This window comes from Pongo abelii, chromosome 4 (genome assembly GCF_028885655.2).
Source record: "Pongo abelii isolate AG06213 chromosome 4, NHGRI_mPonAbe1-v2.0_pri, whole genome shotgun sequence".
Classification (NCBI taxonomy): domain Eukaryota; kingdom Metazoa; phylum Chordata; class Mammalia; order Primates; family Hominidae; genus Pongo; species Pongo abelii.
In genome coordinates, this window is record NC_071989.2 from 185,811,789 (window position 1) to 185,838,961 (window position 27,173).

At 44.7% G+C, this 27,173-nt stretch overlaps 1 protein-coding gene across 5 annotated transcripts in view; it reads left to right on the top strand.

Moving 5' to 3' along the window:
• Window positions 1-27,173, top strand: part of UIMC1 (ubiquitin interaction motif containing 1) — a 114,851-nt gene that overhangs the window by 5,573 nt on the left and 82,105 nt on the right. For 2 of the 5 annotated variants that reach the window (XM_024247359.3, XM_063724519.1), the window contains exon 1: window positions 10,423-11,294. The exons of 1 other annotated variant lie outside the window; for it this stretch is intronic. The gene's annotated coding sequence lies outside the window, so the exon portion shown is untranslated. Of the gene's footprint in view, window positions 1-10,422; window positions 11,406-27,173 lie in introns of those variants that run through there. 2 more of the 5 variants (XM_024247356.3, XM_054556314.2) reach the window with 2 other exon arrangements.

The following is a 27,173-nucleotide window of genomic DNA, read 5'->3' on the forward strand; positions in this document are numbered from 1 at the left end:
TTCTCAGGCTTCTTTATTTCATTTCATTTCATATTTCATTTCATTTCATTTCATTATTTTGACAGAGTTTCACACTTGTCACCCAGGCTGGAGTGCAATGGCGCAATCTCAGTTCACTGCAACCTCTGCCTCCTGGGTTCAAGCGATTCTCCTGCCTCAGCCTCCTGAGTAGCTGGGACTAGAGGCACCCACCACCATGCCTGGCTATTTTTTATAATTTTAGTAGAGATGGGGTTTCACCATGTTGGCCAGGGTGGTCTTGAACTCCTGACCTCAGGTGATCCACCTGCCTCGGCCTCCCAAAGTTCTGGGATTACAGGCATGAGCCGCCGCGCCCGGCCTACTGGATAACTTTCTTTTTTGAGACAGAGTCTCGCTCTGTTGCCAGGCTGGAGTGCAGTGGCATGAGTGCAGTGGCGAGATCTTGGCTCACTGCAACCTCGGCTGACTGCAACCTCTGCCTCCCAGGTTCAAGCGATTCTCCTGCCTCAGCCTTCTGAGTAGCTGGGACTAGAGGCGCATGCCACCACACCCAGCTAATTTTTTTGTATTTTTAGTAGGGGGGGGTTTCACCATGTTGGCCAGGATGTTCTTGATCTTTTGACCTCGTGATCCGCCCGCCTTGGCCTCCCAAAGTTTTGGAATTACAGGCATGAGCCACCGTGCCCAGCCTGGATAATTTTATAGTATTTATTTTGTTTGTTTTGTTTTGTTTTTGAGATGGAGTCTCGCTCCGTCATCCAGTTTGGAGGGCAATTACATGATCTCAGCTCACTGCAACTTCCGCCTCCCGGGTTCAAGCGATTCTCCTGCCTCAACCTCCTGAGTAGCTGGGATTACAGGCGCCAGCCACCATGCCTGGCTAATTTTGTATTTTTAGTAGAGATGGGGTTTCACCATGTTGGTCAGGCTGGTCTTGAACTCCTGTCCTCAGGTAATGCCCCCACCTTGGCCTCCCAAAGTAGTGGGATTACGGGCATGAGCCACTGCGTCCCGCCTCTTTTTTTTTTTTTTTTTGAGATGGAGTCTTGTTCTGTCGCCCAGACTGGAGTGCGGTAGCGTGGTCTCGGCTCACTGCACCCTCAGCCTCCCGGGTTCAAGTGATTCTGTCTCAGCTGCCTGAGTAGCTGGGATTACAGATGTATGCCACCATGTCTGGCTAATTTTTTAATTTTAGGTAGAGACAGGGTTTCACCATGTTGGCCAAACTGGTCTCGAACTCTTGACCTCAAGTGATCTGCCTGTCTCAGCCTCCCAAAGTGTTGGGATTACAAGCGTGAGCCACCATGCCTGGCCTAATTTTATAGTATTTTTAGGGATGCAGCAAAGCAGTGTCTTCAGGGGATGCCAGGTTTTAATTTAGAGACTTTCTAAGGACAGATTGAGGGCAGAGGGGAGTTTGTTGATCACAGACTGGGATTTACAGAGGATTTTGAGAAGGAGGGAAAGGAGGAATACTGGGTTAGAGTCAAGTAATGCTTTCCAGCCTTTTCTCCATTATAGTCCACATAGAAAATGAGCATATCTGTATAGCACGTTAGAGTAAACAGATAAGGTTGCTCCTCCTTACCACTGCAGTGACAGTTTGGGGATTCCAGCCACTCTACACGCCCCGCTGGGCCACCCTTGGAGCTGGAGGGATGTATGTCCAGAGCCATATCAGGAAGAGAGTCCAGGTGCAACAGATAGCCATCATATCTTGAACCCTGACAATGTCTGAGGCAAGCAGGCTGGGGATTAACCATAAATCTCTGAAAATTGAGCAGTTAACGCTGTGTGGTACTTAGCTTGACATGTATTGCTCCATTCTGCACGCATGAGTTATGTGATCTTAGGTAAATTCCTTAATATTTGTGAGGCTGCTTCTCCATCTGTAAAATGAGGAGATGATACCCACCTCAAATGGTTGTTGTGAAGATTAACTAATATAATCTCTGTAAACTACTTAGCGCATTGCTTGGCACATAGTAAATGGTAGCTATGTAGTTTATTCCAAAAGCTATATTTTTCTGATAATTTAACATACTGATGTTAAGTTCTAGTTCCCATCTTGGTTAAGACTATCAGCTAAATCCCACTCTTTGGCTGGATACAGTGGCTCATGCCTGTAATCCCAGGACTTTGAGAGGCTAAGGTGGGAGGATCACTTGAGCCCAGGAGTTCGAGACCCGCCTGGGCAACATGACAAAACCCCATCTCTACAAAAAATAAAAGAATTAGCCGGGTGTAGTGGTGTGTGCCTGTAGTCCCAGCTACTCGGGAGGCTGAGCAGGGAGGCTCACTTGAGCCTGGGAGGTTGAGGCTGCAGTGAGCCATGACTGTCCCACTGCAGTCCAACCTGGGCTACAGAGCAAGACACTGTCTCTTTCTAAATAAGTCTCACTTTTCTCCATGATTTCTAGAACCAGTTTCAATCAATAATTTGTGCATTTGATTACGGTTCAGGGGAATTCAGTCTAGTTTAATGCATCCAAGAAGATGTAGACTGGCCTAAGATGATCCAACCACACTCTGTCACCGTAGAGTGTTGCCAAGGAATCTGCATAGACCTTGAACTGGTAAATAGTTTGAGTAACATCAAATCATCAGGTTTTATTTAAGGCCCACAATGTGCTAGGCACTGAACTATACTCCTTTCTTTTTCTTTTTTCTTTTTTTGGATGGAATTTTGCTCTTGTTGCCCAGGCTGGAGGGCAATGGTGCAATCTTGGCTCACTGCAACCTCTGCCTCCCAGGTTCAAGTGATTCTCCTGCCTCAGCCTGCCAAGTAGCTGGGATTACAGGCATGCACCACCACACCTGGCTAATTTTTGTATTTTTAGAAGAGACGAGGTTTCAACATGTTTGTCAGGCCGGTCTCAAACTCCTGACCTCAGGAGATCTGTCCTCCTTGGCCTCCCAAAGTGCTGGGATTACAGGCGTGAGCCACCGTGCCCGGTCTATACTCCTTTCTTACCTGCAGTACTTCAATGGCTTCTTGTTGCTTACCAGATAAAGTTAAAATGTCACGTGGTCTAAGAGGCCCAGTATATTCTACTTCCTTTTCTACCCACTTCCGATACTCTCTCAAGTACCAAGCCCTGCTGGATGAACTTTAGCACTGTGGTAGGTTCTCCAACTGGGGCATCCTTTCACACCCCTTTGCCTTTATTCATTCTATTCCCATTGCTTTTATTTATTTATTTATTTATTTATTTATTTATTTATTTATTTATTTATTGAGATGGAGTTAACGCTCTTTCACCCAGGCTGGAGTGAAGTGCTGTGATTTCGCCTCACTGCAACCTCTTCCCTCCCAGGTTCAGGCGATTCTCCTGCCTCAGCCTCCCAACATTACCTTTAATGTCCTTCTACCATCTCCTAGTGTCCATTTGACAAACTCATTCAACTTCCACCCCAAGTTTCAACCACAGCATTACATATTGTGCAGAAAAGAATTAACATAGTAGGTTTGAGGCTATAGTAGACCTTTGAAAGGTCTGCTCTCAAGTTTGGCTTTTGGCTGGCATCTGGGAACTTGGATTTCAGAAGTGTTTCCAAATTCCATATAAAAGTGGCTCACTGCGGCTGGGCGCAGTGGCTCATGCCTATAATCCCAGCACTTTGGGAGGCCGAAGTAGGTGGATCGCCTGAGATCAGGAGTTCGAGACCAGCCAGGCCAACATAGTGAAACCCTGTCTCTACTAAAAATACAAAAAATCAGCCGGGCATGGTGTCACACGCCTGTAATCCCAGTTACTTGGGAGGCTGAAGCAGGAGAATCACTTGAACCGGGGAGGTGGAGGTTGCAGTGAGCTGAGGTTGCGCTCTAGCCTGGGCAACAAGAGCGAAACTCTGTCTCAAAAAAAAAAAAAGAAAAAAAGAAAAAAAAGTGGCTCACTGAGTCTAAACTGTTTGTGCAAACAATATAGTTTATGCTGAACATCTACTTTCCTTCTGGGAGTGTGAAATTTTGGTTTGCACTAGGCAGAGTGGTAAGCTAGGCAGCCTATGTAACTGACCCCTGATAAAACCCTGGATTCCTAGGCTCAGGCAAGCTTCCCTGGTAGATATCACTTCACAAATGTTGTCACAATTAGATGCTGAAGGAATTAAGTAACTCCACTGGGAAGGTACTCTTGAAACTTGTGCCCAGTTTCCTTTGGACTTCATCCTAGGTGCTGATTTTGCTTTGTATCCTTTGGCTGTAATAAATCATAGTGTAAGTGCTATAGTTTGAGAAGCATTGGTTGCTTTTTTCCTTGTGGTTTTTAGCTTGTATCTCCATTGGCTGTGTTTCCTTTAACTGGAAGTTATATCTAAACACTTGGTGTATTTAAGTTAAACATTTTGGCTAGAATACGTCTTTGGAGATGTTGCATGATTCATGTTGTGTAGCATCTGAAGAACATAATAACATCATATCTGATTAATTCACCAAGTAAAGCTAAATTGACCACTGGATTAGGGTAATGGTAGTTTAAACCTTCCATTATGTAAATAAGTTTCCTCCCTTATGAGCAGAAAGTGTGTGTGTGTGTGTGTGTGTGTGTGTGTGTGTGTGTGTGTGTGTGTGTGTGTGTGTGTGTGTGTGTGTGTGTGTGTGTGTGTGTGTGTGTGTGTTTGGATGGAGTCTTGCTCTGTTGTCCAGGCTAGAGTGCTGTGGCATGATCTCAGCTCAATGCAACCTCCGTCTCCTGGGTTCAAGCAATTCTCCTAACTCAGCCTTCCAAGTAGCTGGGATTACAGATGTGCACCACCAAGCCCGGCTAATTTATGTATTTTTAGTAGAGCCATGTGGGCCAGGCTGGTCTCGAACTCCTGACCTCAGCTGATCCGCCCAGCTTCCCAAAGTGCTAAGATTATAGGCATGAACCACTGTGCCTGGCTTTTTTCTTTTTCTTTTTTTTAATACAAGATCTCCCTCTGTCACCCAGGCTAGAGTGAAGTAGTAAGATCATAGCTCATTGCAGCCTTAAACTCCATGGCTCAAGGAATCCTCCTGCCTGAACCTCCAAAGTAGCTAGGACTATAGGCACATACTACCAAGCCTGGCTAGTTTTATTATTAATTTTTTGTAGAGATGGGGGTCTCACTGTGTTGCCCAGGCTCCTGGCCATAAGTAATCCTCCTGCCTTACCGATTTTTAAGGTAAGAGCTTGTTTAAACATCTACTTTGAATGGACACAAATGAGTTTTTACTTTTTTGAATATCATTATGGAATAATTTATTTTTTTCATTGATTCAGTGTGGTTTCTTTTTGTGTGGTTTTTGGGTTCTTTTGTTTAGACAGGGTCTAGCTCTGTCACCCAGGCTGGAGTGCCATGGCGCAATCTCAGCTCATTGCAACCTCCACCTCCTGGGTTCAAGTGATTCTCTTGCCTCAGCCTCCCGAGTAGTTGGGATTACAGGTGCCTGCCACCACACCTGGCTAGTTTTCATATTTGTAGTACAGACAACGTTTCTCCATGTTGGCCAGGCTGGTCATGAACCCCTGGCCTCAAGTGATCCACCCAGCCTCCCAAAGTGCTGGGATTGCAGGTGTGAGACACTGCGCCTGGCCCTGAAGTCAGTTTTGAAGTCAGTAAGACTCCATGACCCATTGAATCTGTGGGGAGAGGGGCTTTGTGGTGGTGGTCTAGGAGGCTTATAGCTTAAGGGAAAGAGTGGATAGTAATGTCACTAAGAGAGACAAATAATGTGTTAAATATACAGATTTTGAGGGGAAGATCATAAATTTGGTTGTGAATGTTCTGAGTTTTAACTTTATGTGGGACATACAGGTGGAAAAGTCAAGTAGTCAATTGAGATTCGATGCTTGGAACCAGGACAGGAAAAACAGATTTGGATGCCAGTCACTAGGATGTAGAAAATCTCCCTAGCAGGGCGCGGTGGCTCACGCCAGTAATCCCAGCACTTTGGGAGGCCAAGACGGGTGGATTACGAGGTCAGGAAATCGGGACTATCCTGGCTAATACGGTGAAACCCCGTCTCTACTAAAAATACAAAAAATAGCTGGGCGTGGTGGCGGGCACTTGTAATCCCAGCTACTCGGGAGGCTGAGGCAGGAGAACGGCATGAACCCAGGAGGCAGAGCTTGCGGTGAGCTGAGATTGCGCCACTGCACTCCAGCCTGGGGGACAGAGCGAGATTCCATCTCAAAAAAAAAAAAAAAATTAAATCTTCACAATTTATGTTCCTCTGCCGCGGCTCCAGCCGGTCCCTCCGTTCGGGGTCCCTGACTTCCCGCAACACATCTCCAGAACTCTTTTCATTGTGTTGCCTGTGCTTTTGATGTCATATTCAATATATTATTGCCAAATCTAAGGTCATGAAGATTTTCCCATATGTTTTCTTCTGAGAGTTTTTTATTATTATTATTCTTGCTTTTTTAAAGACAAGGTCTCACTCTATTGCCTAGGCTGGAGTACAGTGGCTCAATCATAGCTCACTGCAGCCTGGAACTCCTGGGGTCAAGGGATCCTCCCATCTTAGCCTCCTGAGTAGCTGGGATTATAGGTGCACACCACCATACCCAGCTAAATTTTAAATTTTTTTATAGAGATGGAGTCTCACTATGTTGCCCAGGCTGGAGTACAGTGGCTGTTCACAGGCATGATTATAGTGTACTACATCCTTGAACTCCTGGGCTCAAGTAATCCTCTCACCTCAGTCTCCTGAGTAGCTGGGACTACTTGTATATATCACTGTGCCCAGCTTATAGTTTATTCATTTTTAATTACACAGTAGTGGTTCTTTTTTTCTTTTCTTCTTTTTTTTTTTTGTGACAGGGTCTTGCTTTGTCACCCAGGCTGGAGTGCAGTGGAACAACCTTGGCGGCTCACTGCAACCTCTGCCTCCTGGGCTCAAGCTATCCTCCCACCTCAGCCTCCCGAGTAGCTGGGACTACAGGTGCAAGCCCAGGTCCAGCTAATTTTTGTATTTTTTGTAGAGATGGGGTTTTGCCATATTGCCCAGGCTGGTCTCGAACTCCCGAGCTCAAGTGATCTCCCCACCTTTGCCTCCCAAAGTACAGGGATTACAGGCATAAGTCACCACACTTGGCCCAGTAGTGGTTCTTAAAATCAGAACATTACAGATATATTAAGGTTCCTTTTGTCCACTCCCAATTTTGTACCTCCAGCTCCCTTTTAAAAAGTATCCTCTGGCCGGGCCCGGTTTCTCACTTTGGGAGGTCAAGGCAGGCGGCTTACCTGAGGTCAGGAGTTCAAGACCAGCTGGGCCAACATGGTGAAACCCAATCTCTACTAAAAATACAAAAAATTAGCCAGTTACAGTGGCGCACGCCTGTAATCCCAGCTACTCAGGAGGCTGAGGCAGGAGAATCGCTTGAACCCAGGAGGCAGATCATGCCACTGCACTCCAGCCTGGGCGACAGAGTGAGATTTCGTCTCAGAAAAAAAAAGTATCCTCTATTATGTGTTTATTATATATCCCTATATCTTCCTAGGCCTATGGAAATACTTTTAGATATATTTACTACCTTCAAAAACATATGGTATTATTTGCATAAGAATATGTGTGTTTACGTAAATGGAATCACAATGAGCATATCATTCATCCTACTTTACTCTGTGATAGGCATTGTTCTAACTTTGACGATACAGCAATACACAAAATAAAGTTTCTATTCTCATGGACCTTACATTATCCTGCCACTTGTCTTAAAATTAATATCATGTATTGAGGTCTATACATGATGATACATGTAGATCTGTTTCATTTCTTTTTTCTGAGACAGGGTCTCACTCTGTCACTCAGTTTAGAGTGCAGTGGTGCGATCATAGCTCACTGCAACCTGGAACTCCTGGGCTCAACAGATCCTCCTGCCTTAGCCTCTTGAGTAGCTGGGACTACAGACACACAACACCACATGTGGCTACTTGTTTGCTTATTTTTTTTTTTTCTGGCCACACGGCATCTGTATAATTTTTTATTTTTAAATTTAATTTAATTTTTTGAGATGGAGTCTCACTCTGTCGCCCAGGTTGGAGTTCAAGCAATTCTCCTGCCTCAGCCTCTCTAGTAGCTGGGACTTACTGGCGCATGCCACCACACCCGGCTAATTTTTGTATTTTTAGTAGAGACGGGGTTTCGCCATGTTGACCAGGCTGGTCTCGAACTCCTGACCTCAAGTGATCCACCGGCCTTGGCCTCCCAAAATGCTGGGATTATAGGTGTGAGTCACCGTGCTAGGCCTGTTATTATTTTTTGTAGAGACAAAGTCTCACTGTGTTGCCCAGGCTGATTTTGAACTCCTGGGCTCAAGTGATCCACCCACCTCAGCCTCCCAAAGTGTATTTCATTTATTTTATTTTATTTTTTCATTTCTTAATTGTTGTATGTTATTCTATGAATATACTATATAATACGTCATTCTCTTATGATGGACATTTAGTTTTATATCAATTAGGATGTTGTCTACTTCAGGTAACAGAAAAACATGACTCATAATGGTGTAAATATTAAGGAAACTTATTATTTCACATCATAGAAAACCCAGAAGTTGAACGGTTGCCAGGTATATATGATTAGGATCCTAACTCTGCTATTTTCTGTTTTTTTTCCTCTCTTCTAAGCTCTGAAATAATTATATGTTGTTATATAACAAATCACCCCAAAACTTAGCGGCTTAAAACACAGGCCAGGTGCAGTGGCTTGTGCCTGTAATCCCAGCACTTTGGGAGGCTGAGGCAGAAGGATCACTTGTGCCCAGGAGTTTGAGACCAGCCTGGGCACATAATGAGACTCCGTCTCCACAAAAACACAATGAAAAAATAGCTAGCCATGGTGGCATGCACCTGTAGTCCCAGCTACTTGGGAAGCTGAGGTGGGAGGATAGCTTGAGCTCAGGAGTTTGAAGCTGCAGTGAGCCATGATGACACCACTGCACTCCAGTATGGGTGACAGAGTGAGACCTTTTGAAAAAAAAAACCAAAAAAACAACCAAAAAACAATAAACATAGTTTTCATAGGTCACGAGTTGGGACACAGCTTAGACAGGTCTTTGGCTTAAGGTCTCTCCTAAGATGTGATCAAGCTGTTGCCCTGTGAGTCTTTCCATATGGCTATTTCTCACAGTATAGCATTTGGCCTGAGTGAGCAAATTGAGAACTTGAGATAGTACCCAAGAAGGAAGCCACAGAGTTTTTATAACCCAATCTTGGAAATGACATGCCATCATTTCTGCCTTATTCTATTGTTTAGAAGTGAGTTATTAAGCATAGCCCACACTCAAGAAGAGAGATTACACAAGAGTGTGGTTGCCAGCCCGTGGGATCAAGGGCCATTTTACAGGCTGCCTGCTGTAGACTGTCTGTCCTTAGGTTTGCAGAATGGCTGCCACCACCAATGCATCAACAGTCTTCCCTGAAGTAAGATGCCCTAAAAGGATCTTTTTGGCCCTGCACCGAAACCTTTTCTGATCTCCCCACTCCTCAATTCAATTCAATCAACATTTTTTGAGTGTTTGCTTTAGGACAGGCCCATTGCTACTTGTGAGGATTACATGGATCATGTCTTCATAGAGCTCACAAGTCTTATAGAAGAGATATAGACTCATATAGCAAAGAATTGTAGTATACTGTGGGAGATCGAATGTCCCAGCAGCTGAGGAAGGATGCAGGAGAAATGAACTGAGGTTAGAGGAAGCAGTGGAAGAAATGGTTCAGGTGGGTTTTGGAGGATCAGTTGGAGGTAGGTGGCATAGGGGAGATAGGGCAAAGGCATTCCAGAATGTAAATGTTACAGAAAAGTATAAAGAATAATGTGCCTGTAGTTCTACATTCGATTACCCTACTGTTAACATTTTCTTATGTTTATTTTTAGGTCTCTCTCTTTTTTTTTTTTTTGAAACAGAGTCTCATTCTGTCACCCAGGCTGGTGTGCAGTGGTGTGATCTCCACTCACTGCAACCTCTGCCTCCCAGGTTCAAGCGATTTTCCTGCCTCAGCCTCCCGAATAGCTGGGATTACAGGCATGTACCACCACGCCAAGCTAATTTTTGTATTTTTAGTGGAGATGGGGTTTCACCATGTTGGTCAGGCTGGTCTCTAACTCCTAACCTCAAGTAATTCTGCCTGCCTCAGCTCCCCGAAGTGCTGAGATTACAGGCGTGATCCACCACGCCTGGCCAGGTCTTTCTTTTTAATAGAAATCATGACAGATCTATCTGAAGTCCTGTTTGCTTCTCCCCACATTTTCCCCTACTCCTTCTCTCACCCCTTTACCATTACCATGGTATCCATCTAGTTCATCTTATATGTTTTTACACACATAGATTTTCTGTAAACAGTATATACTGTTCTAATTTACCTATTTTTAAATTTATATAAATAATTTCAGTGTACATATTTGTTGGCATGTTGCTATTTCAATAACTTAAGTAGTTGTGACCTAGCAAATGTTGACACATATAGGATTCCTTTGTTTTATTTGTTGTAGTATATCACTGTAGGGGCATTTGGTGTTTTATTTATGCGAGTCTTATTGGACATTTCTGCTGTTCACATTTTCTGCCAGGAAGCTGGCCTCCTTGAACATGTCTTGTGCACACCTGTAGGAGTGTATTTTTCTTTTCTTTCTTTCCCTTTTTTTTTTTGAGACGGAGTCTCGCTCTGTTGCCCAGGCTGGAGTGCAGTGGCGTGACCTAGGCTCACTGCATCCTCCGCCTCCCGGATTCAAGCGATTCTCTTGCCTCAGGCTCCCGAGTAGCTGTTATTACAGGCACGCGCCACCACGCCTGGGTAATTTTTGTATTTTAGTACAGAAGGGGTTTCTCCATGTTGACCAGGCTGGTCTCGAACTCCCGACCTCAGGTGATCCGCCCGCCTCGGCCTCCCAAAGCACTGGGATTACCGGCGTGAGCCATCGCACCAGGCATTTCCGTATTTTTCTAGACGTCAAATTGCTGGGTCATAAAATGGACATTTTAAATTTCATCACACGGAACTGTCCTCAAAAGTGGCCGTTGTATACATTTTACCCCACAGCTATCTCAGTCTGTTGTTACTCCTTGCTTTCCCTCAAAGCGCAAGCAACTGAGACCTCGCAAGGCGCGAGCCGGGTCACCGGCGGTCAGCGCCTCCCGCGCAGTTGGTACGTCCCGGATGGCTCCCTCGCGGCGGGGGTTGGTTAAGTCTCCGCGCGCCGCGCCTGCGCCTGCGCCCGCTTAGAGAGCGCGTCTCTGGCGTCCGCGGCGCGCGCCCCTTCCCCTCCCCCCCGGGCTCCCAACGTGTGGCGGCTCGCGACCCCCGGCAACCCGGAGAAGGTCGACAGCGGCCCGCGCCAGCGAGTGAGTACCTGCCGCCTACGCACAGCTCCGCCCGCCCCTCCCTGCCTCCTTCTCTTCCTCAGCGGGTCCGCGGCCCGCTACTCTCCGGGAGGGGCGCTTCCCGACGCCGAGGTAGGCCTCTCCCGACGCCGGGGCGGCCCTTCCTGATGCCGGGGTGTGTCCCTCGCGACGCGGGGGTGGGTTCCGGACGCCGGGGCGGGCCTTGCCGAAGTCGGGGGTGGGTCCCTCCGGACGCCGAAGTGGGCTCGGGATTCGGGGTTGGGACCCTCCCGATGCCGGGGCGGATTCCGGACGCCGGGACCGGCCATTACTGGTGCCGGGTCGGGCTTCTCCAGATGCCGGGGCTGGGTCCCTCCAGACGTTGAGGTGGGCTCGGGACGCGGGTTGGGTCTCTCCTGACGCCATTCAGGGCCCCTCGGAACGCTAGGTTGGGCTTTGCACCCTCGGTTGCCGGTCGGGTCCCTTTCACACCTGGGGGGCGGCCTGCATCCTCCCGGGCGTCGGGCGAGCGCCGAGCTCCCTCAGCCGTGGTCCGCGCCGCCTCACGCCTCGGGGCGCCAGGCCTGCGCTCTTTCCCGCGCCAGGTTACTATTTTGTTGTGTGATCTTCGTTTTCTCTAATTATTTGCCCCGAAAAAAACCCCCAGCGCTCTCCTTGGAGATCCCTATCGTCGTAGACGCTTTCGCCCCCGCAGGGCCGGCGCGTTTCAAGGTGGTCAGGCAGCGCCGCAGGCTTCTCGAGCGCCACAGCCGGCGGGCTGGTGCCCTGCCGCTCAGTTAACGGGGCGCGAGTCCCGGGCAGTAGTGGAGCTGGATTTGAATCCCGGCAGCTGGACTCCAGTGTTCTTTCATTTAATCACTACATCGCACAGATATATAGAAATGACACCCAGAAAAAGTGAAAAGTTTATGCTTCTATCTTTATTGTTTTCCTGTCAAGGGAGGCAGTGCCTTGTAGTCGAATGAAAGTGTGTTTTTGGAATCATACACATTCAGCTTCAACTCTCAGCCCTTTACCAGTTTATCAGCTGTTTGCGTAAGTTTCCTCACGTGCAACATCGTGATGTGAATACCTACGACGTAGAGTTGTTGTGATACTAGATACTAAAGTCGTGTTTGGATTGTATTGTTATACACTTGTCCTAAACTGAGGCTGAATGTAAACTGAAAAAATGGAAAATAAAGTATCAGGGATGTATGCATGTGTAGGTATGCATTTACCTTTTTACAAAAATTACAGAAATAAGTTCATTGTATTTAGTTATTAGAGCGCTTGGTCGACGGGTGTGGTGGCTCACTGCTATACGCCCAGCACTTTGAGAGGCTGAGGCAGAAAAATCACTTGAGTCCAGGAGTATCAAGACCGGCCTGGGCAACATAGGAGACCCTGTCTCTACAAAAAATAAAAAAAATTATCAGAGTGTGATGTCGCTTGCCTATAGTCTCAGCTACTCAGGTGACTGAGGCAGGAGGATCCCGTGAGCCCAGGGGGTGGAGGCTGCAGGTGAGCTATGATCGTGCCACTGCCCTTCAGCATGGGTAAGAGAGTGAGACCCTGTCTCTTAAAACCCTCAAAATAAAAAAAAAAAATTAGCTGGGCGTGGTAGCGCGTGCCTGTGGTTCCCAGCTTCTCGGGAAACTGAGGTAGGAGGATTGCTTGACCTTTGGACCAGGTCGGGGCTGATTGTCCTACTGCACTCCAGCCTGGGTGACAGAGCAAGACCTTGTCTCCAAATAAAGAAAGTGCTAGGTACCTATTTAGGGGTAAAAGTCAATCATTTATAAAGGATTGTTCTTAAGCCCCCAAGCTTTCAAAGCAATTTTGACAAGTTTGGTACCCAGACTGTCAAGATTTTAAATTACCTTGTCAGTGATTTTTCTTCAGATAGATCAAGACAATGGATGTGCTGAAAGAAAATGGCAAATAATATCTGAAATTGAGGATTTTCAAGGACACTGCCCAAAATGTTACCTGTGAAATAAATAAGTCTCATTACTGGGGCACCTGTCCTGCTTCTGCATCTTTCTGGAGACATTTTGTTTCTTAATTGTCATTAAGAAGCTGCTGTTGGCATCCAGACTTGATTCCTCCTTCATTGACAGTGGTAATTCATTTTAGCTTTAGTTCAGTAAGTGAAGATAGACCACAATTTTAGTGAGTTCTTCATCTTGAAGGGTAGTAACTTAAAAAAAAAAAAGTAGTTGAACTATATACAGGCTTGCTTGTTTAAATGAACTGATCAGGGACCTTTCTTATTTACGTTTTTAGAATTACTGGGGAAAACAGTAATTTAGTGTGGCTAAATCTCATGAAGCACTGGAAATTTTGGAATTTGTATCTGTGGGGAGCCTCTACTCAATGCTTCTTATTGATCCTTCATCTGCTGTGATTCTTTGAAAACCCACCTTGAGCCTTGAAAAACCACCTTGAGTGGTTCTATGGTGGGTTATTTATTTACTTGCCTTTTAGAAATTAGGTATATTTTGTGGTATAGGTTTCTTTGCTATCAAATTTGAGCATATTGGTTTAAATATATGGTACATGTAATCCCAGCACTTTGGGAGGCTGAGGTGGGCAATTGCTTGCCCCCAGGAGTTCAAGACCAGGTTGGATAACGTGGTGAAACCCAGTCTCTACAAAAAATACAAAAAATTAGCTGGGCTTATTAGCACATGTCTGTAGTCCCAGCTGCCCAGGAAGCTCTGGTGGGAGAATTGCCTGATCCTGGGAAGTCGAGGCTGCAGTGAGCTATTATCATGCCACTGCACTCCATCACAGAGTGAGGCCTTGTCTCAATAACAATACACGTGCACACACACGATACAGGAAACATTTAAATAGGATGGAAACTACTCTGTGTAAGAGGTTTTCCCAGTGCATTACGCTTCTCCACTCTTCCCCCATACTCATCTCTGCTGCCAAGTACTACTCATGCTATGCTCTTAGATTTAAGGATTACCTTAAGTTTTTTGTTTGTTTTCTTTTTTTGAGACAGAGTCTTGTTCTGTCGTCCAAGCTGGAGTGTAGTGGCGCAGTCCTGGCCCACTGCAATCTCTGCTTTCTGGGTTCAAGTGATTCTGCTGCCTCAGCCTCCTGAGTAGCTGGGATCACAGGCGCGCACCACCATGCCCGGGTAATTTTTGTATTTTTAGTAGAGACGGGGTTTCACCATGTTGGTCAGGCTAGTCTTGAACTCCTGTCCTCGTGATCTGCCTGCCCTGGCCTCCCAGAGTGCTGGGATTACAGGCGTGAACCACCGCGCCCGGCCTACCTTAAGTTTTATATCCTCCATACAACTTTTTTCAGCCATATCCTTTTATATTACAATTACTACTCAAAGTATGTTTGAATTCTGTTGTTACACACCTGTCTCAAATTGAGACTGAGTATAAACTGGGAAATAAAATATCAAGGGTGTGTGTTTATATGTGTGTGTGTGTAGGTATGCATTTACCTGTTTTTTAAAATTACAGAAATAAGCTCATTGTAATTAGTTGATAAAGTGCTTCGTGGTACTTTAATTTTTTTTTTACCTTTAATTTTATCCTGTGCATTAAATGCATATATAGCATTTAATAATTTAAATATACACTTTGTGCTCCTTATTCACTCAGCAAATATTTATAGGTGCATATCCTGTATCGAGCAGCAGTTTTAGTTAGAGGAGACATAAGTCATGGAATTAGAGTCCAGTTTTCATGTTAGGAGACAAAAGTGCAAGTGCCTACTGTGTTTGGGCAAGTTACTTTTCTGAACCTGTGTTTCCTCATAATGATATATTCGGGTTTCTTAGGATTTATCGAAATATTCACTCATCAAATATTTATTATTATTATTATTATTTTTGAGACGGAGTCTCGTTCTGTCCTGAGCTGGAGTGCAGTGGCGCAATCTCTGCTCACTGCAAGCTCCACCTCCTGGGTTCACGCCATTCTCCTGCCTCAGCCTCTCAAGTAGCTGGGACTACAGGCGCGTGCCACTACGCCCAGCTGATTCTTTGTATTTTTAGTAGAGACGGGGTTTCACCGTGTTAGCCAGGTTGGTCTCGATCTCCTGACCTCGTGATCCACCTGCCTCAGCCTCCCAAAGTGCTGGGATTACAGGCATGAGCCACCGTGCCCAGCCATGTTTATTATTTTTAAAAACTTTTTATTAAGATATCATTTGTATACAGTAGAGTGAACCAATCTTAATTGTACAGTTCAATGTGTACACCCGTGTAAGTATCACCAAGGTATGGAACATTTTCAGAAGCCTCCCTTGTGTCTTTCCCAATCAGTACCCTCCAGAGGTAACTGATGTTCTGACTTGGATCACCAGAGGTTGTTTTATTTTTTATTTTTATTTTTTTGGGAAAAGGTCTCACTGTCACCAGTCTGGAGTGCAGTGGTGCAATCATAGCTCACCACAACCTCGAACTCCTGGGCTCGAGATCCCTTCTCCTCAGCCTTCTGAGTAGCTGGGACTACAGGCGCACGCCACTATGCCCAGCTAATTTTTTTTTTTTTGAGACAGTCTCACTGTTGCTCAGGCTGGAATGCAGTGGTGCGATCTCGGCTCACTGCAACCTCTCCCTTCTGGGTTCAAGCAATTCTCGTACCTCAGCCTCCCAAGTAGCTGGGATTATAGGTATGTGCCACCATGTCTGGCTGATTTTTTTTTTTTTGAGACGGAGTCTCGCTCTGTCGCCTAGGCTGGAGTGCAGTGGTGTGATCTCAGCTCACTGCAAGCTCCGCCTCCTGGGTTCACGCCATTCTCCTGCCTCAGCCTCCCAAGTAGCTGGGACTGCAGGCGCCTGCTACCTCGCCCCGCTAATTTTTTGTATTTTTTTTTTTTTTAGTAGAGACGGGTTTTCACCGTGTTAGCCAGGATGGTCTCGATCTCCTGACCTTGTGATCCGCCCACCTCAGCCTCCCAAAATGCTGGGATTACAGGCGTGAGCCACCGCACCTGGCCCTCAGTTTATTCTTTGTCAAGATTGTTTGAACTGTTCTGGGGCCCATGCCTTTCTATATACATTTAGAATAAGCTTGTTTATGTCTACTAAAAGTCTTAGTGGGATTTTTATAGGAATTGCATTAAACCTAAGATAATGTTCTGTGCTCCCAAAGGTTGAAGGAAAAAAACAACAACCTAGATCAGTTTGGGGAGAATTGATATGTTTACTATGTTGAAGCTTCCAACCTGTGGGCATAGTATGTCTCTATTTATTTAGATCTTTGATTTCTTTCGCTAGTTATTCAAAAAACAAAACCCCATAAAACAACTTACGTATAAATCTATCCACACACCTGCAGTGAACTCATTTTCAACAAAGGTGCCAAGAACATACATTGGGGAAAAGACAGTCTCTTCAATAGATAGTGCTTAGAAAAGTGGATATCTATATGCAGAAGAATGAAACTAGGCCTCCATCTCTTGCCATATACAAAAATCAAATAAAAATGTATTAAATATATTAAATCTAAGACCTCAAACTGTGAAATTACTACAAGAAAACTTTGGGGAAACTCTCTAGGACATTGGTCTGGGCAAAAACTTCTTGAGTAATATCCCATAACCACAGGCAACCAAAGCAAAAATGGACAAATGGGATCACATGAAGTTAAAAAGCTTCTGCACAGCAAAGGAAACAATAAAGTGAAGAGACAACCCACAGGATAGGAGAAAATATTTGCACACTACCCATCTGACAAAGGATTAATAACCAGAATATATAAGGAACTCAACTCTATAGGAAAAAAATCTAATAATCCACTTTAAAAAATGGGCAAAAGATTTGAATAGACATTACTCCAAGGAAGACATGCAGGCTGGGCACGGTGGCTCAGGCTTGTAATCCCAGCACTTTGGGAGTCTGAGGCAGGTGGATCACCTGAGGTCGGGAGTTCGAGACCAGCCTGACCAAATAGAGAAACCCCATCTCTACTGAAAATACAAAATTAGCCGGGTGTGGTGGTGCGTGTCTGTAATCCCAGCTACTCAGGAGGCTGAGGCAGGAGAATCACTTGAACCTGGGAGGCAGAGGTTGCAGTGAGCCACGATTGTGCCATTGCATTCCAGCCTGGGCAATAAGAATGAAACTCCGTCTCAAAAAAAAAAAAAAAAAGACATGCAAGTGGAAAACAGGCATGTGAAAAGGCGTTCAACATCATTGGTCATCAGAGAAGTGCAAATCACAACTACAGTGAAATATCTCACCCCAGTTAAAATGGCTTATATCCAAAAACATGTAATAGGAAACGCTGGCAAGGATGTGGGGTAAAGGGAACCCTTGTACACTGTTGGTGGGAATGTAAACTATTGCCACCACTATGGAGAACAGTTTGGAGGTTCCTCAAAAAACTAAAAGTATGCCGGGCGCGGTGGCTCATGCTGGTAATCCCAGCACTTTGGGAGGCCGAGGCGGCGGATCATGAGGTCAGATTGAGACAATCCTGGCTAACACGGTGAAACCCCGTCTTTACTAAAAGTGTAAAAAAATCAGTCAAGCGTGGTGGCGGGCGCCTGTATCCCAGCTACTTGGGAGGCTGAGGCAAGAGAATGGTGTGAACCTGGGAGGCAGAACTTGCAGTGAGCTGAGATGGCGCCACTGCACTCCCACCTGGGCGACAGAGCGAGACTCCATCTCAAAAAACAAAACAAAACAAAACAGCTAAAAGTAGAGCTACCGTATGATCCAGCAGTCCCACTTCTGGGTATATATCCAAAAGAAAGGAAATCAGTATATTGAAGAGATATCTGCACTCCCAGGTTTGTTGTAGCACTATTTACAATAACCAAGATATGGAATCAACCTAAGTGTCCATCAACAGATGAATGGATAAAGAAAATATGGTACTTATACATAATGGAGTACTATTCAGCCATAAAAATGAATGAGATCCTGTCATTTGTAACAACATGGGTGAAACTGGAGGTCATTATGTTAAGTGAAATAAACCAGGCACAGAAAGACAAACATTGCATGTTCTCACTTATTTGTGGGATCTAAAAATCAAAACAGTTGAGCTAATGGAGATAGTGAGTAGAAGGATGGTTACTAGAGGCTGGGAAGGGTAGTGGGGGATGGTGGGGAGGTGGGGATGGTTAGTGGGTACCAAAAAAATAGAATCAATAAGACCCAGTATTTGATAGCACAATAGGATGACTTATAGTCAATAATAATGTAATTGCACATTTTAAAATAAAAGAGTATAATTGTATTGTTTGTAACACAAAGGATAAAGAGGGGATGGATACCCTATTTTTTATGATCTGATCATTACATATTGCGTACCTGTATCAGAACATCTCATGTATCCCATAAATATATGCACCTATGTACCCACAAAAATTAAATTTAATAAAACATATAAGACTTATATGCTAAAAACTAAAATGTATGTTAGAAAACTTAAAAATGCTGCAAGATTTGAGGATTATTATTATTTTTTTTTTCTGAGACAGGATCTCGCTCTGTCACTCAGTCTGGAGTGACTGCAGCCTTGATCTCCCAGGCACAAGTTATCTCCCACCTCAGTCTCTTGAGTAGCTGGGACTACAGGTATGCAACACCATGCCTGACTGATTTTTAATTTTTTTTTTTTGTAGGGACGGGGTCTTGCTGTGTTGCCTAGGCTGGTCTCAAACCCCCTAGCTCAAACAGTCTTCCTGCTTTGGCCACCCAGAGTGCTGGAATTACAGGCGTGAGACATTGCACCCAGCCTGAGCGTTATTTTTAGATTATAAAATGAGCACAGACTTGTAGGAATTTTGAATAAAGGAGAAAAATACATATACATTCACCACACTAAATTATTCTAAGGTTTGTATAATTTTTTTTTTTGTTGTTGTTGTTTTTGAGACAGAGTTTTGCTCTTGTTGTCCAGGCCAGAGTGCAATGGCACGATCTCGGCTTACCGCAACCTCCGCCTCCCGGGTTCAAGCGATTCTCCTGCCTCATCCTCCTGAGTAGCTGGGATTACAGACATGCACCACCACCCCTGGCTAATTTTGTATTTTTAGTAGAGACAGGGTTTCTCCATGTTGGTCAGGCTGGTCTCGAACTCCCGACCTTAGGTGATCCGCCCGCCTCAGCCTCCCAAAGTGGTAGGATTACAGGCATGAGCCACCGTATCCGGCCTTTTTTTTTTTTTTTTTCGAGACAGAGTCTTGCACTGTCGTCCAGGCTGGAGTGTAGTGGTGGCGCAATCTCAGCTTAGTGCAACCTCTGCCTCCTGGGTTCAAGTGATTCTTGTGCCTGAGCCACTCAAGTACCTGAGATTACAGACATGTGCCACCATGCCCAGCTAATTTTTGTAATTTTAGTAGAGATGGGGTTTCACCATGTTGGCCAGGCTGGTGTTGAACTCCTGACCTCAGATGATCTGCCGAAAGTGCTGGGATTACAGGTGTGAACCACTGCAAATAAGTATTTATTGATCCCCTATCATTTGCCACGGCATTTTGGTAGGTGCTGGGACTTTCTTCCTTGCCTTCCTTAAGGCTATAGTCCATTGAGAAAGACAGACATTTCCTTAAAAATCACGCAAATGAATGTATAATTAAAACTGTGATAACTGATTTTGACAGAGGTGCATGGCACTTTGAAAATGTATAGTAGAGATATTTGACCAATTTGGGGAGCCAAGAAAGATTTCTCTGAGAAAGTTATTCTTCTGAAGGATGAGAAGGAATTAACTAGGTGAAGAGGAATGTTGGGGAATCTTCCATTCATAAGAAGCAAGTATAGAGGCCTCATGACAGTAAAGGAGTATGGCTGGGGCTTAAGAACTGTGAGAGAGCTTAGAAAGAGCAATCTGGCAGGAGGGCAGATAATATGGGACATACTTTGTAGACTATGTTAAGAGCAAAAATGTCCTAACTATAAAAGTAGTGGGAAACCATTGAAATGGTTTTTTTTTTTTTTTTTTTTTTTTTTTTTTTTTTTTTTTGAGACAGAGTCTCGCTCTGTCGCCCAGGCTGGAGTGCAGTGGTGCAATCTCTGCTCACTGCAAGCTCCGTCTCCTGGGTTCACACCATTCTCCTGCCTCAGCCTCCTGAGTAACTGGGACTACAGGCGCCCGCCACCATGCCCGGCTAATTTTTTTGTAATTTTAGTGGAGACGGGGTTTCACTGTGAGCCGGGATGGTCTCGATCTCCTGATCTCGTGATCCGCCCGCCTTGGCCTCCCAGAGTGCTGGGATTACAGGTGTGAGCCACCGTGCCCGGCCTGAAATGTTTTAAGTAGTGGAGTACTTTAAGATTTGCAGTTGAAAAGATAACAGCTTTGGTGTGTAGAGATTGGAGGGGAACGGTGGTAAAAGTAAGGAACCCAGTTATGAGTCTGTTAAAATTGTCTACACGAGAGTTTTTGGTAGCTTGGATGGTGATAGTGGTGAAAATGAAAAGAAATGGAGAGGTTAAAGAGATGTATAGGAGGTGAAATCAATTGCACATAAGGATGAATTGGTTATGAAAAATGAGGGAAAGAGAGTTAAAGATAACATTTTGGTTCTGTACAGGGCTGGAAGGTGTGTACTAGCTTTCAAGTCTGCCTCAACTCTTACTTTCCTCAGGGCTCTCAAATTTGTGTGTGTGTGCGCGCACGTGCACGTAGATCCTGCTGAGCAGGGTTATGTAGGAAGCTTAGGCCTATTGTGGTCTCTGCTGTGCATTTCAACAGCCTCTGACCATTCTGGGATATTTTGAGAGTTTATGAATCCTCGTATGGCTGTCTTATTTCATGGAGCTTTCTGATAAATCTCTGACTCATCTCATTTGTTGCTTGTCTCAGGTAAGACCCAATGGCAGGCAATTGGCCACTAAGATTGGAGTAACGATACTCCACATCTCATCTGTTCCCTTCAGCTGTCGCAGTGCAGTGGTTGGTACTCATGTTCTGTCCTTCCCTGGTTAAACTATTGGACTCATAATTCAACCTGTGATTTGAACTGAGGAGTAGGGTACTGAATATGGGAGTTGATCCTAGGTGTGAATCACAGAGACTCATGGTATTCTTACCCAAAGTTCAGTCGTTTTCATGAGTGAACATTTCTTAGTTTGTTTTATGCTTTTGGTCAGTTTCCAAGTGCTGAAATGGTTGTTTTGACTGTTTTGGGTTAGCTTTATAGTTTTCTTGAGAAGAGATTTGTCAACCTCCTTACATTGTCATGATGATAACCACAAGTCCTTTTTTAGTTTGTTTATTGACTTAACACCACTCAGTGACACTTTTGAGTTTTCATCAAGATATATAACTGTGTAATCACCTCCACAATCAAGATAGAGAACATTACCTCAAAAGTTACCCTCCTGCCCCTTACCAGTAATTTCTCTTCCTCTTCTGACCTGGCTCCAGGCAAATGCTGGTCTGTTTTCCTTTAACTGTTGATTAGTTTTTTTCTAGTTTCATACAGGTAGAATCATAGTTTGTAGTCTTTTAGACATTGCTTCTTTTGCTCACCATAATGTCTTTGAGATTCATCTGTGTGGTTGGATGCATCAGTAGTTTGTTCCTTTTAATTGTTGAGTAATTTTTCATTGTAGAGATATGTCTCAATTTGTTTATTCACATGTTGATGGATATGTGGGTTATTTCCAGTTTTTGTCTCTTATGACTAAGGCTGCCATGAACATTCACGTCTTTATTTTTCTTGAGTAAATACCTAGGAATGAAATGGCTAGGTCGTGTAGTAGATACATGCTTTACTTTTTTTTTTTTTTCTGAGACGAAGTCTCGCTCTGTTGCCCAGGCTGGAGTGCAGTGGCGCGATCTCGGCTCACCGCAAGCTCCGCCTCCCGGGTTCATGCCATTCTCCTGCCTCAGCCTCCCGAGTAGCTGGGACTACAGGCGCCCACCATGACGCCCGGCTAATTTTTTGTATTTTTAGTAGAGACGGGGTTTTACCGTGTTAGCCAGGATGGTCTCGATCTCCTGACCTCGTGATCCACCCGCCTTGGCCTCCCAAAGTGCTGGGATTATAGGCGTGAGCTGCCGCGCCTGGCCCATGCTTTACTTTTTAAGAAACTCCCAAACTGTTTTCCAAAGTGGATGTACCACTTTATATTCTTTTTTTTTGAGATGGAGTTTCACTCTTGTTGCCCAGGCTGGAGTGCAATGGCATGATCTCGGCTCACCGCAACCTCTGCCTCCCAGGTTCAAGCGATTGTCCTGCCTCAGCCTCCCAAGTAGCTGGGAGTACGGGCTCCCGCCACCATGCCTGGCTAGTTTTTTGTGTTTGTAGTGGAGTTGGGGTTTCACTGTGTTAGCCAGGATCGTCTCGATCTTTTCACCTCGTGATCCGCCTGCCTTGGACTCCCAAAGTGCTAGGATTACAGGTGTGAGCCACCGTGCTTTTTCTTTTTTTTTTTTTTGAGACAGAGTCTTTCTCTGTTGCCCAGTCTGGAGTGCAGTGGTATGATCTCGGCTCCTGAGTTCAAGCAATTATCCTACCTCAGCCTCCTGAGTAACTGGGATTACAGGTGCATGTTACCACACCCAGCTAATTTTTGCATTTTTAGTAAAGACAGGGTTTCACTGTGTTGGCCAGGCTGGTCTCAAATCCTTGTCCTCAAGCAATCTGCCTATCTCAACCTCCCAAAGTGCTGGGATTACAAGTGTGAGCCACCATGCCCAGCCCACAAGTTGTTGTTTCATCTGTTGATGGAATCTGGGTTGTCTTTGGTGTTTGACATTATGGAAAGAGCTGCTATGAACAAACAAAGTTTTTGGGTGGTAATGTTTTCATTTCTACTGGGTTATTAATAGTAGTGGAATTGAAGCAAAGTTGAAAAGAGAAAAACAAGTTTTCCTGTACTTGGCTGACTCACTCCAAGGCCAGCAATAGGCAGGGCCCTGGCAGAGCCTTGATAACACTATCCGAAAAGCCAGAGCCCAAAGGAGTGAGCTCCAGAGACTCTTCCAGCACACTGCCCCCCACACCCCCGCCCCAGAGCGAGGATAAGAAAAGAAAACAAATTCCTCTCTCATAACTATTTCTACAAATACCTGTGTTTCACAAGTTTTGTAAGTTCCTGTTTTCCCTACAGTGCAGCTGCAAGATCACAAGCTATGCCTGCGTTGTGAGACCTGTCGCAATTTAATTAACTGCCTTTGTTCTGCTTCTGTAAGCCTGCTTGCCTGCCCCATGAGTTTCGTACCGTCACATTCCCACCGCACCATTCAAACTAGCCAACTCCCTTTCAGAAGTGTGTATAAAAGTCAAGCCCTGTGTTTGTTCAGAGCTCAGCCTTTGGATGTTTATCTGCTGGGCTGGTGGCCACCTAAAGAAAATCCTCCTGTTCCACCCATTGGTCTCTCCAGTCTCCAGATTCCCGCAACAGAATGACTGGCTAACATGATAGTTATACTTTTTTTTTTTTTTTTAAAGAAACTGCCAGTTTTCCAAAGTGGTTATGCCATTTTACATTCCCATTAGCAGTATATGAGAGGTTCATTATATTCTGCATTCCTGCCCACATTTGTATTGTCACTATTTTCAATTGTAGCCATTCTAATGGATATGCAGTGTTAGGCCATTGTAAATTTAATTTGTAATTTCTTGATGACTAATGATATTGAACATCTGTTTGTTTTTCCTTATTGGCCTTTAGTATATCTGCTTTTGTGAAGTTTGTTAATATCTCTTGCTTCTTTTAAAAATTGGTTTGTCTTTTTTTATTTTTTCTTTTGAGATAGGGTTTCAGTGTGTTGTTCATACTGGAGTGTAATTTTTGGAATCCACCTAGAGATGTAAAGTGACATAGCCAGCCTCCCGGTATTTATTTATGTGTTTAATAAGCATGTTTATCCTGCATTACCCAAGTGTTTTTTTACTATTTCATCCTTTTTACACTTTGATTTTTGTATGCTTTTTTTTTTTTTTTTTTGAGATAGAGTTTCACTTTTGTCACCCTGGCTGGACTGCAGTGGTGTGATCTCTGCTCACTGCAACCTCTGCTTCCTGGGTGCAAGCAGTTCTCCTGCCTCAGCCTCCCAAGTAGCTGGGACTGCAAGTGCCTGTCACCATTCCCGGCTAATTTTTGTATTTTTAGTAGAGACGGAGTTTCACCATGTTGACCAGGCTGGTCTCAAACTCCTGACCTCAGGTGATCCTCCTGCCTTAGCCTCCCAATGTGCTGGGATTACAGGCATGAGCCTCTGTGCCTGGCAGATTTTTGTATGTTTTCCAGTACACAAAATACATACATTAGTATTCATATAGTTAAAAAAGTAAATATACATATGTTGTGGTTGTGCCTTAAAAATTATCAGTAGAGATACTTTATATATATAATTATTATACTTTAAGTCTTTAAGTTCTGGGGTACATGTGCAGAACGTACAGGTTTGTTATATAGGTATATTCGTGCCATGGTGATTAGATATATTTTTAAAAGGTAAGAAAATATTTGTGCCTGGGCGTGGTGGCTCACATCTGTAATCCCAGCACTTTGGGAGACCAGGGTGGGAGGATCACTTGAGCCCAGGAGTTCGAGACCAGTCTGGGCAATGTAGTGAGACCTTGTCTCTACAAAAAATAAAAAGTAAATTAGCTGGGTGTGGTGGCACATGCCTGTGGTCCTAGCTACTTGGGAGGTTGAGATGGAAAAATTGCTTGAGTCTAGGAGGTTGAGATTGTGGTGAACCGTGTTGGCCTCATAAAATGCTGGGATTACAGGCATGAGCCACTGCACCTGGCCAATAATTTTTTTTTTTTTTTTGAGATGGAGTCTTGCTCTGTTGCCCAGGCTGGAGTGCAGTGGCACAATCTTGGCTCAACCCCTGTCTCCGGGGTTCAAGTGATTCTCATGCCTCAGCTTCCCCAGTAGCTGGGATTATAGGTGCACACCACCATGCCCAGCTGATTTTTGTATTTTTAGTAGAGATGGGGTTTCGCCATGTTGGCCATGCTGGTCTCGAACTCTTGACCTCAGGTGATCCACCTGCCTCAGCCTCCCAAAGTGCTGGGATTATGGGCGCAAGCCAACATTTCTGGCCCAATAATTCTTTATATATTCTGGATACAAGTCTTTTGCAAGATAAATGTATTGCACATATTTTCTTTCATTCTATGGCGGCTTTTTGTTTTCTTTTTTGATAACGGGGTCTTACTCTGTTGCATAGGCTGGAGTGCAGTAGCATGACCACATCTCGTTGCAGCTTTGACCTCCCTGGTTCAGGTGATCCTTCCACTTCAGCCTTCTGAGTAGCTGGAACTACAGGTGTGTGCCACCATACCCAGCTAATTAAAAAAAATTTTTTTTTTATAGAGACAAGGCCTTGCTGTTTTGCCCAGACTGTCATTCTGTGGCTTCTTAATGGTCTTTTTTTAAAGAACAGAAGTTTTAAATTTCAATAAAGTCAAATTTATCAATTTAAAAAATTTCTTAATGTTCTAAGAAAGCTTTATTTACTCAAGGTCACCTTTTTTTTTTTTTAATTTAGGCAGGGTCTCACTATGTTGCTGAGGTTCGTCTTGAATGCTTGAGTTCTAGTGATCCTTCTGCCTTGGCCCCCCAAAGTGCTGGGATTACAGGCATGTGCCACTATTCCTGGCCAAATCTTGATAGTTCTACACTCTTTTGGGTCTTTTGCTCCTTTGAGAATTCAATAAAAAATATAAAAATTTTTCCAAGGAAGATACAGAAAAAACCAATTTTACACACAATTTTAGTTAATCTGCTGAAGCCAATCTGTAGATTCTTTAAGGGCTTTTGGATTGACAGGTTAAGAACTCTTGGCTGGCAGTTCTCTAAGTATTAATCTAAGATCTATCTCTTCTTTTGAGATGAGGTCTCACTCTGTTGCCCAGGCTAGAGTGCAGTGGCGCCATCATGGCTCAGTGTAGCCTCCACCTCCCTAGGCTCAGGTGATCATGCCACTTTAGCCTCTCAAGTAGCTGGGACTATAGGTGTGCACCACCACACCTGGCTAATTTTTAAAATTTTTTTGTGGAGATGGGGTCTTTCTTTTTTTTGAAACGGAGTCTCGCTCTGTCTCCCAGGCTGGAGTGCAGTGACATAATCTCGGCTCACTGCAAGCTCCGCCTCCCAGGTTCATGCCATTCTCCTGCCTCAGCCTCCCGAGTAGGTGGGACTACAGGCACCCACCACCACGCCCGGCTAATTTTTTGTATTTTTAGTAGAGTTGGGGTTTCACCATGTTAGCCAGGATGGTCTCGATCTCCTGACCTCGTGATCTGCCCGCCTCAGCCTCCCAAAGTGCTGGGATTACAGGTGTGAGCCACTGCGCCTGGCCTCTTTTTTTTTTTTTTTTTTTTTTTTTGAGATGGAGTTTCACTCTTGTTGCCCAGGCTGGAATGCAATGGTGCCACCATGCCTGGCTAATTTTGTATTATTTTGTATTTTTAGTAGAGATGGGATTTCTCCATGTTGGTCAGGCTGGTCTTGAACTCCCGACCTCAGGTGATCGAGAGGCGGTCTTTCTGTATTGCCCAGGCTGGTCAGATCTGTCTTCTCAATTTGCCAGATTTCATATTCTTTCCCCTCAGTTGTCTTTGCTGTTTCTCCCCAAAGAGCTTTGCTCTTTGGTTAGTCTTCATTATGGTAGTAGCAGACCTGAATCTAAAAAGGTAGAGTAAGGTGAATTGTTAAAACTGAGGCCAGACTTGGTGGCTCATGTCTGTAATCCCAGCACTTTGGGAGGCCGAGGCGGGTGGATCACGAGGTCAGGAGATCGAGACCATCTTGGCTAACATAGTGAAACCCCGTCTCTACTAAAAATACAAAAAAAATTAGCCGGGTGTGGTGGCAGGCGCCTGTAATCCCAGCTACTCAGGAGGCTGAGGCAGGAGAATGGCGTGAACCTGGGAGGCAGAGCTTGCAGTGAGCCGAGATAGCGCCACTGCAGTCTGGCCTGGGCGAAAGAGCGA